Source organism: Grammomys surdaster, unplaced genomic scaffold (genome assembly GCF_004785775.1).
Source record: "Grammomys surdaster isolate TR1022 unplaced genomic scaffold, NIH_TR_1.0 241, whole genome shotgun sequence".
Classification (NCBI taxonomy): domain Eukaryota; kingdom Metazoa; phylum Chordata; class Mammalia; order Rodentia; family Muridae; genus Grammomys; species Grammomys surdaster.
In genome coordinates, this window is record NW_021604686.1 from 772,441 (window position 1) to 790,659 (window position 18,219).

At 41.7% G+C, this 18,219-nt stretch overlaps 1 protein-coding gene and 1 long non-coding RNA gene across 4 annotated transcripts in view; one reads left to right on the top strand and one right to left on the bottom strand.

Annotated features, from left to right (window-relative positions):
• Positions 1-4,893, bottom strand: part of LOC114626864 — a 99,868-nt gene extending 94,975 nt beyond the window's left edge. Inside the window, exon 1 of the long non-coding RNA XR_003712305.1 lies at positions 4,743-4,893. This is a non-coding gene — a long non-coding RNA (uncharacterized LOC114626864). The remainder of the gene's footprint in view (positions 1-4,742) is intronic.
• Positions 4,894-5,432: 539 nt separating this feature from the next.
• Hmg20a (high mobility group 20A) overlaps positions 5,433-18,219 on the top strand; it is a 75,941-nt gene continuing 63,154 nt past the window's right edge. For 2 of the 3 annotated variants that reach the window (XM_028774557.1, XM_028774558.1), the window contains exon 1: positions 5,469-5,746. The gene's annotated coding sequence lies outside the window, so the exon portion shown is untranslated. Of the gene's footprint in view, positions 5,747-18,219 lie in introns of all 3 variants that reach the window. The other variant, XM_028774556.1, reaches the window with a different exon arrangement.

Sequence of the window (18,219 nt, forward strand, 5' to 3'; positions counted from 1 at the left end):
CCAAATTCTCTCCCTCTGCCCAGGATATTCATATCCATATCCTTACTTCCCCTCTCCCCCCCCTCACACCTTCCTCCCTATTCTTCCTCTGTGCTCTCCTCTCCTCCCTCCCCCACTCTTTGCTCTCTCCTTTGAAACTTTCCAGTTCCACATAAGCATGCTCAAAGCACTCTTAAATTATAAGAGCTTTTTCTGGCAAAGTTCTCTAATCTTCAGCATGTGGCTTCCTTACACTTTCTGAGTCCTTGGTCAAAAGCACTACTCTAGCTTGGACGTGGTGATAAGCAAAGGTCCCAATCCAAATCTGGGAAGACAGAGACAGGAAGATCAGCAGTTCAAGGTCAGCTTTGGCAACAGCTAGTTTTAAAAAGCCAGCCTGGGCTCCATGAGATCCTAGGCAAGAAAACCTAAAAAGAAAAACACTGTATCCTTTTCAATTACCTGAACTCCTAGCGGTACTGAACTCTTCACGCCTCCTTTACGCATTACAATGTAACTAACTGCTCTAAATTATTTCAGACAACTTAATCTCCAAGTGTCAGAGAATTCTTTCAAACTTTATCTTACTTGCCCTTTCATGGTAGGACACAGGTTGATAGCTCCTAGTCCTTGAAATATTCTCCCTCAGCTTCCAGATAAACCCTCTCAGTCTTTCTGGGTTTTTTTTCTTTTTGTTTGCTTGTTTGGCTGGTTGGTTGTTTGGCTGGTTTGGTTTGGTTTTCCATCCTTGCTCTATCTGGCATAGATGACTGACTCTCTCCCTTAGCTACTGGCCCTACTACCTAGCAGTTCCCAACACAAACATGGGAATTATCCTTAATCTTCAGACTTCCTCCATCCATCCATTCATCCATTCATCCATCCATCCATTCATCCATCATTCATCCACTCATTCATTGTGGAGGGAAGCGTGTGTTATGGTATGCATTTGGAGGCTAGATGATAACTCGGAGGAGTGGGTTCTGTCCTATCATGTGCACCCCAAGGATGAAAACGTGATGCCAGGGTTGACAGCAATCACCTTTACCCACTGAGCCAGCTCACCAGACCCAATCTTTTCTAGCCTATAACCTATTAGTACTTCATAAATACTTCATAAATCTCTCCTACATCCACTCCTCCTCTACACTCCATGTCACTTCTCACCAGGACTGGCTTTCTCACTGCTCTTGCTTCTAGTTGTACCTTTTTAACCCAGCTTTCATTTCTCTGTCAAAATGATAGGTCTAAGCCAGTTCTGATTATATTGCAGGAGGGCTTGGGGCTGGCAGGGGAGGGGGATGGTTTTGTTGTTTATTGTATGTGTATTGGTGTTTTGCCTGTGATGCCTTCTGACACCAGAAGAGGGTGACAGATTCCCTAGAACTAGAGCCACAGATGTTTGTGAGCCACCATGTAGGTGCCCAGAAGTAAACCCAGGTCCTCTGGAAAAGCCATCTCTCCAGCCCTGTTTTTGCTTTTCAGCTAAAACTTCACAGCCTTCAAGGTGGAAGCTAAAATTCCTAAGACTAGTTTATATAAGTGGTTTTTACTTCATTTGCCTCTGTTCTAAAGCTGTGCTGTCGATGCATAGAAAAGGGAGTACATGACTGTAGCTAGTCTTAATTGAAATGTGCTAAAGTGTAAAAATACCACCAAATTCTTGAGACTTTGTATGAAAAGGAAAATATTAAATATCTTAGTATACTGCTTTGTATTGATTTCAATTTTCATTAGTTAAAACACAGCCACTAGAAATTTCAAATTACATACATGGCTTATGTTTCCTTTTTTTAAAAAAATACAATAGCATGAGGATAAATATATGTTTCCTCCTTCCGAACTTAGTTGATTCATATATTATCCAAGATTAGCTTGAATCACTCACTAAGATTCCAGAACTTCCCCCACAGTCAAGAATCCAAGTCTGAGTCAACAAGCCTTCCTCTGTACTTTAATTCACAGGCACCTGTGCACACACCTGTCATATATCACACCATATTATAATTACCGGTTACCAGCTAGCTCTCCTCCTAAAGTATAAGCTCCTGGCAAAAACAGTATCATTCTACAAATATTCAGGTCCTACCACCAGGCCTAATACTATAGAAGATACTCAAATACTTGTCTTTTGTTGGACAAATGTGAATTTGGCCTGAAAGTTACTAGAATATTTGAATTCTCCAAGGAAAACCAGCCAGCAGGGAGGAAGCCTGAACCAGAGGTTCTAGACTGGAGTATAGGAATCACAGGAAAAGACAAATGAGAAAATAAAGTTCATATCCACATTTGCCTCTTACAGTGAAAAAAAAAAACAAACCGGGGATTAGCAAAACTGATATGGAGCCTCGAACTCCCACTTGGCATGCCAGGGGCCACAGGGTGATTCCTAAATTGCTTTAACAACCCATCCAACAAAAGAGTAGGATCTGGCAGGTTACAGCACAAACAGCTAGAGCCCAGCACCTGTTCCCCTTAAATAGCACATCATTACGGTTAAAAACAACAACAAATCTCTCTCAGGAAGCAAATGCTAATCTCATGATGCTTCGCCATGGAGCAATTTAGAAGAGTTATTATATGAAATGTGCCAAAGCCCGAATTTATGGCTGATACTTCTTTGGCAAACAGGGTTGGCACTGCTGGCTGTTAAAAGGCATGTATGCAAATAAGCAAATAAAAGTTTTTAAGCTCTCAGACTTAAATATTTACATTACCATAAATGTACAAAGATAAATGTTTATGTGCATTCACATATAATGCGTTTCAGGAACGCACTTTTTAATGTAACCATCAGAAAACAGTTACGAAGTGGCATTATTTCTTTATGGGCCTCAGGACAGACTCTTAAAAATAAATTCTGACAGCATGTTAATGGGGTATAAACACTACTGTGAAAGTTTTCTACACTATTACTAGACAAAATGAGTAGGCAGTTCCCTAACAACTCAAACTAGCTTATCTCTTCGTCTCACCAAAACACTTCTTACAACACTGGAAACTAGACAAACATAAATGTCAGTCCCTAAAACAGGGTGGGAGAAAAGAGGACCACAAATCAAAAAGGCTTTCAAGAAAATAATTTGCCACTTTCCCCACATAACATAGTCATACTACTTTCTCCCAAATAGAAACAAGATGAAATATTTTCTCTTATTCCCCTCTGACATCTATGGGAAGGGGATCTTTGTTTTTTCACATAGTTTGTGAGCTGAGCGTTGCCAAAACTCACTTGCATTGGTATGAACTCTGATTCCATTGCTAAGTGTTCATCTCTCTGATAAGGCTATTAACTCCTAACTTGGAAGCCAAGAAATGTACCTCACTTGCAATTAGTTTACTGAAGAAGTCACCAAAGAAAGTGCCAGGCAGTTTGGAAAGTAATTAGGGTAGTCAGTGAATTGAAAGATCTAAAATGCTCTGAGATTACAAAAGAAGCCATCATGAACAGAGTATCCAAGATTGCTCATGGAAAGTTTTACCCTTGTGGGTAATTCAAGTTTGGGCTTTCCGGGTTTTTTTTTTTTTTCCTTCCACTTTGCAGAGAGCAATATGTGTTTTCTTGACTACATTCTTAATTTGCCAAGGTAGGTAAAGGGAGGGCATTGTGGCTGGAAATAAAAAAATAAGAAAAGGAAAGAGAAAGAAAAGCAAATCAACAGATAGGACACCAAACAAAATACCCAAAGCAATTCGGATTCAGGTGAAAAAGCGGTCCATGTACATCATCCAATGACCTAAAAATAGTCTTTTATGTAAGTCACCAAGTATTTAATTGAGAGTGTACTCTTACCACATTCAACAGAGGCAAAGAAAAATGTACTGGGTTTTCTATAGCAAGGCCAATAGAGATGAAATCATAGTTTTCCTCTAACTCATCTCTATCCTTCAACGCCAGCCATCCAATAACTCCATTCCACAGCCCTGATTCCTAAATTTGGGTCCTTAAAAATCGGACTGCAGACATGGGATCTGGTGGAGGGGGACGGGAGGGCGGACTACTTCTCTGATATTGCTCTCAGCAGTCGTTAATGCAGTCCAAGAACAAAATCAAGCTCTCCAACTGATGGACCATAAGATGGGGGATAACGAGAAGGGGACCCAGTTCTGATGGCAAGTCCTCTTCGAAGGAGGAAAGGAAATCCGCAAGACCCCATAAGCCAAAGGGCAAAGAAAAACAAATGTCTAACCCAGCCTCTCAAAATTCCAAACCCCTAAGCAACCTAGGAAGCCTGCGCGCATTAGGGGCTCACTAGCCAGAGCGTGAAGTGAGCCGGCACAGAGCCACCCGTCCTGTCTTGACTGCTCCTGCAAGGCTGAGCCTGATCCTCCCAAGCCTGGGAGTGAGGCGACCATACAGACTAGGCAGAAGCCCTTCCTGCCCCAGCCTCCGCGTCCCCAGCTCCTCTAACGCTTCACTTTCCCCTGGAGCCTCGCAGCCCAGCCCCGGGAAGTCCCTAGCCTCCAGGTTCTAACTTTCCCTCCTCTGGGGGGCGCCGCGCTACCGGGACCATCGCAGCCAGGGTAACGAGGCCTGGGCCGGCGGGGGGCATGAGAGGGCTCGCGGCGCCCCTGGGGCGCGTGGGTGGCCGGGGCGCTACAGCCCGCGCCCCGCAGGACGCACCGGCTGCCGAGCCCCTGCGGCGCCACCCAGTCCGGATTCCCCTAGGTCCGCGTCCTCACCTCTTGGCGACCCTGGCCCCATAAGCCAGCGCGCGTGGGAAAGGGACCTGAGGGTATGTGGACAACCCTGCCCCCGTTACCTGAGGGGAGCACACGCCGTCGCGATCTTCACCAGTGCCGCCTGTCCCGTCCCCTTTCTGGTGATCGCGGACGCCTCCACAGAGCAACTGACACAACTAACTAACTACTCGCGGCCGCGGAGTCCACAGCGCGCTCCCGGCCGCTCTCCGTCCGCCCAGCCCACCAGTCCGCTTGCTCCTCCCAGCCCCGCACGCCGCCCCGCCGCGCGCACCCTGGACGCTTCACTTCTTGAGGCCGCGCCCGCGCCCGCGCCCGCGCCCGCGCCCGCGCGCGCACCAAACCTCCGCGGTCTCCGAGCTCGCCTCCCGGTCCCAGGGGAGGAGTTGACAAGAGGCCACGCCTCTCTGAGTGCCAATATCCGGAGAACAGGATCTAGAGACGGTCTGATTGGCTAAGGGGTGGAGCCAAAGCTAGAGGGCGGGGCGACCGGGACCTTGCATCCATGTGACGGGGAATTTGGGTTCAATTAAACGCCAGTGGAAACCAACAGCGCAGATCTGGACTCTTTCAGGGCCGAATCACCTTAAGTCAGCCAGTCGTCAAGTACAGAATAACTATTCTCTAAAACTCCAGTATACAATAATTACCAATTTAAGTCCCAATATTTTTTGAGAACCTTAGCAATGAAAATGAAAACTACATTTCCCAAGAACCTTCGCGAAAGTGAGTCTCACCTTGCGTAGTCACGTAGTCCTTCGCCGCATTGGGCAAAATAATCCCTTCATTTCTTTGAAAGTATTGGGTATAACATTTCACGTCTCTCCTCACCGGAACAATTTTCAGTGTTATCACGATAAAAGAAGTTACCTATCTGGAGGTGACTAAGTGAATAGGTAAAGAGTAAGAAAAGACACCAAAATAAAGTACTGCGGAGGAATTTCTGTCAAGCTGTGAGACGACGGAGTGAAGAGTGAAGGCGATTGCGAGGGGCTGAGGGAATTGTCCTCTGTGCAAGGGACTTTCATTAGTCCCGCAGGCCCCTGCCTGCCCCTACCGTCAGCAGGTTAGTAAGCAAGACGAGCATGGGGGTGGCCACAGTCAAGATGTCCTTCCCCCTTTGAAGATCATCCCTCTTTTGCTGCTGCTGTTATTGGTTTGTCTTGGTTTAAGGCCCACTGAATGGGGGCGCCTCACTTCCGGTTGGGGGAAGGGAGACATGCTGTCATAGGGGAGGGGGAACTATAACTCACTTCCTGTGGGGGTAGGATGATGTTTGGGGGGTGTCCAAGCCACTTCCCGTGTTGATGAGAGCCAGAAAGGTGTTTGGACCATGCTCAAAGAGAGTTCCTACAGCCTTGGGGATGTGTTTTCAAGTCACAAGTTCGGTTATTCCCCCAAATTAAGATAATCACCAGGCCACGATCAGAATTTATGTGTTTGGTTTCTGTGTGTAAATTGGAAAATGTCTCCCCAGCAAGATTGTCTTAATGCTTTTGTCAAAGAATTTAAAACACTTTGCTAAAATTCTCTGCAATATTACATACTTTGTTATGTGACTTGTGAATTGCCCACCCTTGCACCCAAGTCGTTTGTCCTTAACTGAGTAATGTAGTCTCTACCCAGACACGGAATGGGAACGCCTTACCCACTTTTTAAAGGAGGAAGTTTATTAGTTAGAGGACCAAATAGTTCACATAAATTATAGGGCATTTTCATGTTTGCAAAGGGAGAGAGTATCATACTGCAGTACTCTGATTTGATTTGATGTTACCGTAATAGAGGTCTTTAATGTGTTACATACTTAGAACTGTTACTTTAGGACTGAAGGTTTCACCCCCATATGTTCTCCATAAAGTGGAGAACAACATCATCCACTTTAATATTGTTTTCATGTATCTTATGTGTGGTGTTTATGAAAGATGCATTTTATGGTGTTTCCCTGTTTGTAATTTAATTGAGTTTGTCACTGATTTTAAAGTGAGGTCTATTTATGGTTTTAAAACATGGCAAAAGGATGGCAAGTTCAACTCACATACTGAGTAAGAGGAAATTTTCTCAGGAAGAACTAAAGATGAGCAGGACACAACTTTCTGGGTTTCTCTATTCTGTTTTTAAAAAACGAACAAACAAACAAAACCAACAATTTTGGTTCCTTGGCTTCTCTTATCCAGCAGCACAGTCTAGAAGTGTGTGTTGGCAGAATCAGTCTATTTGGAATGTTCCTTAAAAACTTAGACTATCAGGTGAACCTAAAACTGCATTGTCTTCCAATGTTAAAGTGCATGTATTTCTAATTTCATAGTTTGCACTTACAGTAGAAAATATTTTAAACTAAAAGTGAAAATAAAAATATTTTAACCTTAACATGAACATTAAAAAATATTCTTGGTCATTCTAGAAACACCAGGACTGGCACACATAGGCGCTCACAGCAACTGTGACAGCATGCGCAGGGCCTGCATAGGTCTACACCACATGGGGTCCTAGAGCAGAAAAGAGAAGGGGGCACATGCCCTATCCCTAACCCAGAAGCTCTCTTCAGTTTATAGCCACTTGCAATTGAAAAATTAGTTTTCTCCAAAGTAGGCTCACAGAAGAAACAAACCACTCTTAAGGGTAGGCCCCATGTCCATTACAGAAACAATTCAGCAAATCTTTGGAGGTTCAATGTAATTTTTGTTTTGTTTTGTTTTGTTTTGTTTTTCGAGACAAGGTTTCTCTGTGTAGCCTTGGCTGTCCTGGAACTCATTCTGTAGACCAGGCTCGTCTTGAACTCAGAAATCCACCTGCCTCTGCCTCCCAAGTGCTGGGACTAAAGGCATGTGCCACCACTGCCTGGCAATGTAATTTTGTGTTTTAACCTTACGAGTTCTTGTAAATATTATGACTTCCGATTTTGGGTTTGGGTTTCTGTAGAATTCTTCTGTGTGTGTGAGAGTGTGTCTCTAGGTCTATATGAGTTTCGTGTGCTTTTTCTTTGTTTTTTTTTTTTCCTTGTTTGTTTTGACCTATTCTCATATTGTATTTTATTGTATTATTCCTTAGATACCTGTTTGTTTTCTAATAAAGACTGAAAGGAGGTAAATTCAGATAGGAGAGGAACAAGAGTCAGGAGCATGGAAACTAATCAAAATATGTTGTATGAAAAAAATCTATTTTCAATGACAGGAAAAAAAATATTCTTAGGCTGAGAGAATAGCTAACAGGTAGAGCACTTGCCTACTGTGTTTAATATGAGCCTCTGGATTTGGGGTTTGATCACCAGTACTGACAGGAAAAAAAAATCAGCCTGGCTAATTATGGTGGTACATGCATTTAATCCCAGTACTCAGGAGGCAGAGGCAAGCAGATCTTAGTGAGGTCCAGACTAGCCTAGTTTACAAAGCAAGTCCGAGGCCAGCCAGAGGTACACAGTAAGACCCTATTTCAAAAACAAATACCACATCATTTTGACAAGCTTAGAATGGAGCTGAGTGCTAGAGCACCTGCCTCATACAAAGGGGCTTCCATTTCAGCACCAGCACCAACAACAACAACATCTCTGAGATGCTAAAATCAGTATTTGAAAGGCTACAAAATTGCTGCAGTAGTGAATTTTCAAAAGGCAAGAAAAATATTGTCTATGGTTATTGATAGAGGTTAGGGACATGTACACTGCACCAAGTGGATACGAATTGACAGGAAGGAAGTATTCAGTGTCTTCTCCATTAATGTGACACGCTCGATGAAGTCACCCTGAACAATTAACTCTAGTGTTAGGAATTGAAACACAGAAGGACGGTAGAACTCAGCGAGAAAGCAAGAAAATAATTCCTTTAATGTTGGTTGAGGTGCGGTAGTACCGCCTTTTGGGAACAGTTTTTGGAAAGCAGAAGAGTTTATTAAATTGATCCTGAAGATATTCTGTGGAAGACGTGCAATGTAATAGAAATAAGACAGATTGTAGCGGCAGGGCTCGTGCGGCTTGAAGAACTGTCTGTGGAGAAGAAAGCAATATAGAAAGCACGTATCAGGAAGATGCTTTGTGATAAGTGACGGTTATTCATTGGTCCCGTCAAAGAAGAATTATTAGATACGCTGCTGAAAAATAGAGAAGGAAAGCCTGTGAGGCCTGTTCCTCCTCTCTGAAGAGTGTTTTCTGTGGAAAGGCTTCTCTCCTCCCAAGGGATTTTTCCCCTTAATGCCCCTTTGTTGTTTTTTAAATATATCCCTAGTGTCAAAATTAGGAAAAGAAAAACCATTTGCAAACGTACTGTTACTTCTTTACGTTAATACGTTTTAGACGTTTGTTTCCCTCCTTGACATCTGTGATAGAGAAGCTGTTGATGATGTTTAGAGTATCTGGATTAAGAAACTGTTTTCCTTTCCTTAAAGCAGTCATGGCATACACTGCTCAGAGCAGTTTGAAACATTAAAAACAGTAAGCCAGAATTCTGGAGCCCATCTCAGTGGAATTCGATGATCTGCACGGATGCTACATAATGCAGAAGCCTCTCTGCATCCTTTTGTTTACCCTGTCCTGAAAAGCTGACACTAGTGTGTGATAACCTGTGGCTTCACTTGGTACCTCTGCGGTGGTGGTTTTGGTTTCTGCTAAGAGGCTAAAAGGAGCTCAAAGGAGCAGGGAGCAGCTAGCAGCTTAAATTATTTTACTTATTTCTTTGCTGTCTTTTATTTCTGTACTTTCATATGTATTCAAATGAAAATTTAGCTTACATGGTTTTTCATTATTTCAACAAACACTGAATACTGCTACATATCAGTCATGATCTCGCTTCAGGTGCAGGAAATACAAATACCCTTATTCTCTCGGGGCTCACTTCCTAGCTAATAGATCAGAGCTAGAATTTGGCTTACTTGGCGTTTTTTAAGTGAGATGTTATTGTCACTATTAAAGCTGGACTAAGACGCATTCCTAAATTTGATATCTCTTGATTTCTAAGCCATTCTAAAACTTGTTCTGAATATTTCCTTTATTATTCCATGCCTCACAGTTTTACTGTTTAACTTGCCTTGTACTATGTATGAGTGAACAGTAGGGAAAACTGGAGCTCAGACAGGCCTAGATTGAAAGCTAGTCCATGTTTCATTGGCTTCGTCAGCTTGAGCTGTTATCGTCCATGTGCCTCAGTTTTCCTGAGCTGAATGTGACTCCTTGGTGAAAAGGACCACCATGAGAATCACTTGGTATAGTCCTGAGGCTTGGAGCTTAATGAATGCTTTTATTTAACCCCCAACTTGCCTCAGCTAGTCAGGCTGTTGGATCCACCATTTACCTCTTTTAAGCCACACATAGAAAGAAAACAGTAGTAGATTGATTCATTGACATCCTGCCTTCTGTCTTCTGTCAGCATGCTCGCTAAGTAGTCAGAATTTTGTTTGTTTCTTGTGAGAAAGGAAAAAAAGTCACTAGTCTCAATTGTTTTTTACAAATTCATAGAAAAGTTTCCAGGAAAAAATTAAAGAGTCACCAAAGTAAATTGTTTTAGGAAGACCTTCAACTCATTTTGCTAACTACTAAGGCTTCTCACACTGTGAGAATGTCTTTCATCATCTATCCATACATTTGAAACTAGATGATGGCTGGGGGGAAACTCTGTCCTCTACCTCGCCTGTCTCACTTTGTTCCTGTTGTCCTCTGACATACTTTCACTGTTCCTGGAAATTCTCACTTGTCAACGTTTTGGCCTCGTGGCCTCTCTAAGTACTACCTTCCAGAAACACGTTCTGATGTCCCCTCCCAAACTACTTATGTTCTGTCTGTTGATCCTCCCGAGTATTCTGAACCTTTATTGTTGCATTTGCTACCGCAATTTATTCATCCTCAGGCCCCTGTTGTTAATTTCTGTTATTATATAGAGAAAATGTCCTCCTGGAAAAGGCTGTATAAACTATATCCTGTTCATCTCTAGGTTTGCGCTCATCCCTGGAATCATGTCACTCGTAGGCATTGACTTAATATTTATAGAGTTTAACCGATTCTAGGGTTGTAATGAAATTCATATATAACTTGTATCTAATATTTATGCCCAGCGTGGAGGACTGTAGCCAGTGTATAGTAGATGCTCACTCATCTGTGTGGCTCAATCACTATGCCCCCATTTGTAAGCATTCTGTGATGCTAATGTTATATGTTAAATACCTGGTATATGATCATAACTGTGAGAACCGATCTGTGCAGTCAGTGTTGGAAAACACGTAGTTGTAACTTATGTGTGGACTCACTTATCTAAGTAAGGGGTGGGAAGGTCAGCACACATTGTATCGAGAGAGATCTCCCTTCAGTCCAAACACAGAAACTAAGAATATTTTTAAGCATTTTACATACGTGAAATATTCTGATCATATTTACCCCCAGTACCTTGTGTCATCCCCTCTCCTCCCAATCCCCTTCCTCTGTACCAGTAGATAGAGACCCTCTTTCACTCATGGGAGAGCCATGTGTTCTCCCTCACCTAAAGTCCACATGTGAGACAAATATACGATACTTGCCTTTCTGAGTCTGGTTTGTTTTGCTTAACATAATGATCTCAAGTGAAAACAACTTCTTTTCTTCCTTATTTATAGGTAATGATTAATGTAGAAAGTAGTATAGCTGGATCATGTGGTAGTTCTGTTTTGGGGTGGTGGTTGGTTGGTTTGTTTTATTGTGGGTTTTGAGCTAAGATCTCACTATGTAGCCCTGGCTAGCCTAGGACTCTTATGTAGACCAGGCCTCAGACTTGTGCAGATCTACCTGTCTCTGGCTTCTAAGTGCTGGAATTAAAGCGTTCAGCACCATGCCAAGTTGTTTTTGCTTGTTTGCTTTTTGTTTTTGTTTTTGTTTTTGATGATAGGCTTGCTGCCAAAGATGACATGGAATTTCATTTACATTTCTCTGATGACTGAGAGTCGGACATTTTTCACCATTGCTCATGTTTCTTTCTTCATGCCTGAATAAAATTCCATTGTGTATATGTACCACACTTTCTTTATCCATTCATCAGTAGATTGACTAGATTGGTCCCATTGCTTAGCTAGTGTACAGTGTATAGTGTACAGTGTATAGTGTATAGTGTACAGTGTATAGTGTACAGTGTACAGTGTATAGTGTACTGTGTATAGTGTACAGTGTACAGTGTGTAGTGTACAGTGTATAGTGTGTTGTGTACAGTGTATAGTGTATAGTGTACAGTGTATAGTGTACAGTGTATAGTGTATAGTATAGCAATAAACATGGATGTACAAGTATTTTTAGTTAAATACCCAAGATTGGTACTGCCAAGTCATGGGGAAATTTTATTTTTGTTTAGCTTTGTATGTGTCCTCGTGCTTGCATATCAAGTGCTTTATCCACTGAGCTATATCTCTTAGCCCCTGTGTCTTAGTTTCATTTCCTGTTGCTGTGGTAAAATGCTGACAAAAACAACTTAAGAGAGAAAGGGTGTGTCCAGGTCACAGTTCCAGATTTCAGACCATCATGGCAAGAAGTCTTAGTACCAGGAACCTGAAAAAAAAGCTGTTCACACAACATCCACAGTCAAAAGTAGAGAGCAGTAGATTACACCCCCATGTTTACCTTTTTCCACTCGTACACGACCAAGAAACTCCTGCTCGGGAATGATGCAGGGAATGCCCACAGTGGGCGAGTCTTCCTCCTGGGCAAGGTAAACACCATGGATCTGTCCAATGTAAAACCTGATCTAGACAGTCTCATGGAGGCTACCTTTCCCGGTGATTCTAACCTGGGTTGATTAAGACCCCAATTTTAGTTTTTTGAAGGCCTTCCACCACTGCCTTCCATGATGGCTACACTAAGTTTACATCCTCGACAGCCCTGTGCCTAGCTTCTTTCCTCACATCCTTGCCACCATTGGTTGATGTTGTCTTGGTGATAGCAGTTCTGATGGAGGTGAAATGGAATCAACAGATCTTTTGTTGTTGTTGTTGTTCTTGTGTGTATGAGTATTTTGCCTACATAGCCTCAGAGACCAGAAGAGGGTGTTGGATTCCCTGGAACTAGGCTTACAGATAATTGTGAGCCACCATTAAGTGCTATGAATTGATCCCAGGTCTTCCGAAAGACCAGCCAGTGTTTATAACCACTGAGTCATCTCTCCAGTCCCTCAGTACAAGTTTGTGTTTTTTCTGAAGGCCTAAGATATTGAATGCTTTCTCAAATATTTATGGACCATTTGTATTTCTTTTTAGAAACATCTACTCTCGGTTCATTAGTTTGTTTGTTGATTGGATGATTTTATTTTACAGTGTTCAATTTTTGCAGTTCTTTATATATGCTATGTCTTAATTTCCTGTCTGATGTATACTTGATAAAGATTCCCCCCATTCTGTACTGTTTTCTTTGCTATACAAAAGCTGTAGCTTCTTCCCTTCGTATTTGTGTCCCTTCTATTTATTTCCTGTGTCTACTGCTCCAGCCAAGGCTTTGAGTTCTGTATTGAGAAAAATCAGGAGGAGGGGCCACCCTGTCTCATTCCTGATTTTAAAGAAAGTGTTTTTGGTTTTTCTTTATTTAGCATAACGGTGGCTATAGGTTAAAATATGTTGGTTTGGCGGGGGAGGGGCTTGTTTGGTAGGTTGATTGTTTGGTTTGGCTTGGTTTTTTGAGACAGTCTAGCCCTGGCTGTCCTAGAACTTGCTCTGTAGATGAGGCTGGCTTTGAACTCAGAGATCCACCTCCCTCTGCCTCTCCAGAGATGAGATTAAAGGCTTGAACCACAACTACCTTGCTGAAATATTGATTCTTCTATTTCTAGATTCTTCACAGCTTTTATTAAACCTTGTCTAACAGGTCTTCCCTGTGTCTATTGAGACGATCATGTTATTTCTGTCGAGTCTAATTATGTATTACATATATTGATTAGAATATGTAGAACCAGCTCATATCCCTGGGATTGAACAAAATTGATCATGATAAACGGTCTTCTTTTTGCCCGTAGATTTATTTATCGTGTTTGAGGAGAACACAGATGGAGAAGTCAGAGGACGTTCTGTAGGTGTTGGTTCTCTCCTTCCACCGTCTAGGTTCCAGGATTGAACTTGTGCTGTCACGTTTTGATTTTGGGCATCCTTATCAGTTGCACCTCTTCTGGCCTATGTATGATCTTCTTGCTACGTTCCTTAATTCAATGTGCAGGTATTTTATTGAGAAGTCAGGGAACTCAGTGTTTACATTTCCTCTCTGTTGTTGTATATGTCCTACGTTAGCATCAGAACAATGATAGTTCTGTAAAAATAAGTTTGGCAGTGTTCCTTCCCTTTCTAGCTTGTCGGGAAGTTTAAGTAGTGCTAGCGTAGGCAAGTTTGGTGTTGTTAGTGCTACCACTAGGTGCCCCATAGGTAGCACTAACTACCTTACTATGTAGTTAGGTTAGGTAGGCAGGTTAGTGCTACCTTACAGGTTTGGTAGAGTTTGGTAGTGAATCTACCCACTGTTGTTCCCTTGTAAAACTTTTTATTCTTTGATTGCTATGGGCCCCTTTAACTTGTTTGTAGCTTCTTGATTTAATTTGGCATGTCAAATATTTTTGCGAGTTTATTAATTTCTTCTAGATCTCCTGGTTGTATAGAATATTAGTTTTCGAACTATTCCCTAATCATCCTCGGGATTTCTCTGGAGTCTGTTTTAGCCCCTCTTGCTCATTTCTAACCTTATTCATTTGAGTTTTCTCTTTCTTTTGATTAGTTTAGCTATGGATATGTTAATGTTGATCTTTTCAAAGAACTAACTTCTTTTGTTTAATACTTGGAATTTTAATTTCTTCTCTGGCCTTTTAAGAGTTTATTGTTCAGATGTATTTGTGTAGCTTCCAAAGTTTTTACTTGCTATTGATTTTAGCTTTATTCTACTATGATAAGATCCCCCAAAATGTTTCTTCTGTATTTGTTTAGGTTTGTTTTATGACTCAAGAGGCAGAGAGAGGCGGGTCTCTTGAGTTTGAGGGCAGCTTGGTTTACAGAGCAAGTTCCAGGATTGCAAGGGCTACACAAAGAAACCTTTTTTTTTTCCCAAAAAGAAAAAAAAAATCTAGAATAGAGTATATTTTAGAAAGAGTCCCATGAGCTGCTGAGAAATATGTATACTGCATATATTTTAGATGAAATATTTTGTATATTATCTGTTGAGTACATTTGATCTATGCCGAAAGGTTTTTGTTTGGGTGTTGGTTGATTGGCTAATTGATTTTTTTTTCTTGAAATAGAGTCTCATGTATCTCAGGCTTACCTCAAACTCCCTGTGTAGCCAAGGATGATCTTACTGCCTCTGCCTTCCAGTTACTGGAGTTATAGGCATGCACCTGGCTTATTACATGGTATAACTGTGAACTTTCTTCATCCATCTTGAGTTCAGGTGACCTATCTAAAGATGAGAGTTAGATGCCAGACAAAATGGTACCTACCTGTATTTCAGCCTTCAAGAGCTGAAACACAAAGGTTGTTACAAGAATGAGGCCAGCCTTAAGCTAGTAAATATGTGTGTAAGTGAGAAGGAGATAGCACAGTAGGATATTGAAACCCACTATTTTTGTATTGGGATCTATGTGATCTTATTGAACTTTGGACTTTTAACATTGCTAAGACTGCTATAGACTATGGGGATTTTTGAAGCTGGACTAAATGTACTTTTTGTTATGCTATGGCTAGATATGGTCCCCATAGACTCATGTATTTGAACAAGCCTATGGGGGCCAGGGAGTGGAACGTGATGGTTTGTACATGCTCAGCCCAGGGACTGGCACTATTAGAAGGTGTGGCCTTGTTGGAGTAGGTGTGTCACTGTGGGTGTGGGCTATAAGACCCTCACCCTAGCTGCCTGGAAGTCAGTCTTCCACTAGCAGCCTTCAGATGAAGATGTAGAACTCTCAGCTCTGCCTGCACCATGCCTGCCTTGATGATAATGAACTGAACCTCTGAACCTGTAAGCCAGCCCCAATTAAATGCTGTTCTTATAAGAGTTGCCTTGGCCATGGTGTCTGTTCACAGCAGTAAAACCTTAACTAAGACACTCATTAATATTTGTTTCCTAAAATTAGGCCTCAATAGTTGGTGCATATATATTTGCAGTTGTTGTATCTTCTTGAGTTGACCCCCTTATCAGTATAGAATGGCCTTCTTTATCTCCTAATTTTACTTTAAATCTACTCTCCTGGCTATCAGAATAGCTGTGCTAGCTTATTTTTGTCTTCCGTTTGCTTGATATATTGACTCTCATCCTTTAACTCTCAATCTGTGGACATCTTTACCAGTGAGGTTTTTTTGCTGTGCTTGTTTCTTTGTTCCTCCCTTCCTCCCTTCTTTCCTCCCCCCTCTCTTCCTCCCTCCTTCCCTCCTTCCTTCCCTTCCTTCCTTCCTTCCTTCCTTTGAAATAGGGCTAGTCAGATTTTACACCTCACTACTGAGCCAAGCCCCTGCTGCCTCCTTTTAGCTCAGTGTCTGGCCCACTTCTGTAGAGGATGACAGAAACAAGTAACAGAAACACAGGCAGGTAGAAGCAAGCCGTGCATAGAAATACAGTGAAGCCAGATGCAACTACAGCAGCCACAGCTCTCTACAACGAAGTGGGGCAGAGATAGTAAGATGGGAAATGTGAAGTAAAAGAAGTTAGAATATCTAAAAAGTGAAAAGACAGCAGGAGGAAGTTAGGAAGTGAGGGCCAGAGAGAGAGAGGATAAGAGGAAGTTTGCTGTTAGGAGGAGAGGAAAGACTATCCAAAGGGAGAAAGAATTTAAAAAAAATACACATTTGAAAATAAACATTTATCTGATGAGCCATGCAGCACCCACAGAACTGAGAGCACTGTCTACGTGAGAGCCACCGTGAAGCAGAGGACACATTCATCACCACACCAACCTGGCTCTTCCATTTATTTTATTGGCGGGGGGAACCTGAGAAACTCACACATGGAGGTTAGAAGACACTTGTAAGAGTCAGTTCTCTCCTACACTGTGGCTTCTAGAAATCTAGCTCAGGTCATCAGCCTTGGTGACAAATGTCCTTACCCACTAAACCATCCTGCTACCACCACCACCTCCATGTTCAAAAGATCATTTCTCTGTATACCTTAAAACAACAATAAAGGCCCACAGAATACATTACTAAATGTCTGGCAATCAGTTAGTATGACAACTGGTAACTGAAAATTAGGTTGTACCCTGCTATACCACATATGTTTATGTTACCTGCACATAAGTATTTGTGCCCAAGACTTTATCGTTGGGGAGTAGGGAACAGAGATTTTTGAAACTATTTTTGAACCATGTTCCTTGATGACAATGGTATATATTTGTGTTTGTATTTAAACATTTAAATTTTCAATAAAACTAGGCCCCTTCTTGTGTCTCTTCCCCTTCAATTAAAATATTCAGCTTCACAAAGAAGATATTCAACTACTTCACACTTGTCTTTCTCAACCTCAAGATTCATTTCTCCTCCCGCTTTCTCATCTCCATGTAGCCTTTACTTTTATACTTTATAGTTTTAATTTCTGTTCTATTAAACCTTTAATTGTTGCTTTTGGTAACATCACAACTACTACAGCTTTTTTGGGGCAAGCATTGTAACTGGGGTATCAGTATTCATAAAATGTCCATACTACTAAGCCAATAATTTCATTTATATTTTATTCTGAAAAATAATATTGCAACAAAAGATGTAAGACATAAATGTTAGCACTGATACATTGTCTTGAAAAAAATTGAGAGGCTTGGAAGGAAACAGTAAAGTAGAGCTGAGTGTGGCAGTGCACACCTGCAGCTCCAGATTCCAGCCCAGGGAGACAGATAGGAGGAATCCTGGGAGGGGTCGGCCAACCAGTCTTAATGGAATAGGTAGGCTTCACCTTGCAAGAGAGAGACCCTGTCTCAAAAACTTATGTGGAAAGAAACTGAGGAAAACTGTTATCAAGTTCTGGCCTTCCTCTATGTGTGTACGCATATACGTGTGTACCCATCCCTACGTATACACACAAAAATAACAACGAATAAATTTAAAAAGTAAAAAAACTGAAGTATCCAGCAAGTGGTTAAGTAAATGTTTTGTATCTTCTTATTCCCCCCAATGATTTCTTTTGAAATACATCAAAGATGTTAAAAGACATTTTACAAAAAGAGAAAGTTAAATATGGAGGAAAAAACAGAATAGAAAAACTGGGATTAGCATATATTTCAAAAAGTTATAGTTTCGTATTATAATTAGTTACTGGTTGATTACTGGCATCATGGACAGTATTGAAACAATATTACAGAAAGTGTTGTTACTGAGAACTGCTCTAGAGTCACATCCTAGCTATATGTCACTTACTAGTGTGGTCTTAGAAGGAAAGAGGCAGGAGTGGGGCGCTGGCTCAGTGTAAAGGTATTTATGGCTAAGCCTGGTGACCAGGATGATTCACAGGACTCAGCTGGTGGAGAGTGAGAACTGAGTCCTGGAAGTTGTTCTCTTACCTCTCCACATATGTATAACACACACACACATACACACACACACACACAGAGAGAGAGAGAGAGAGAGAGAGAGAGAGAGAGAGAGAGAGAGAGA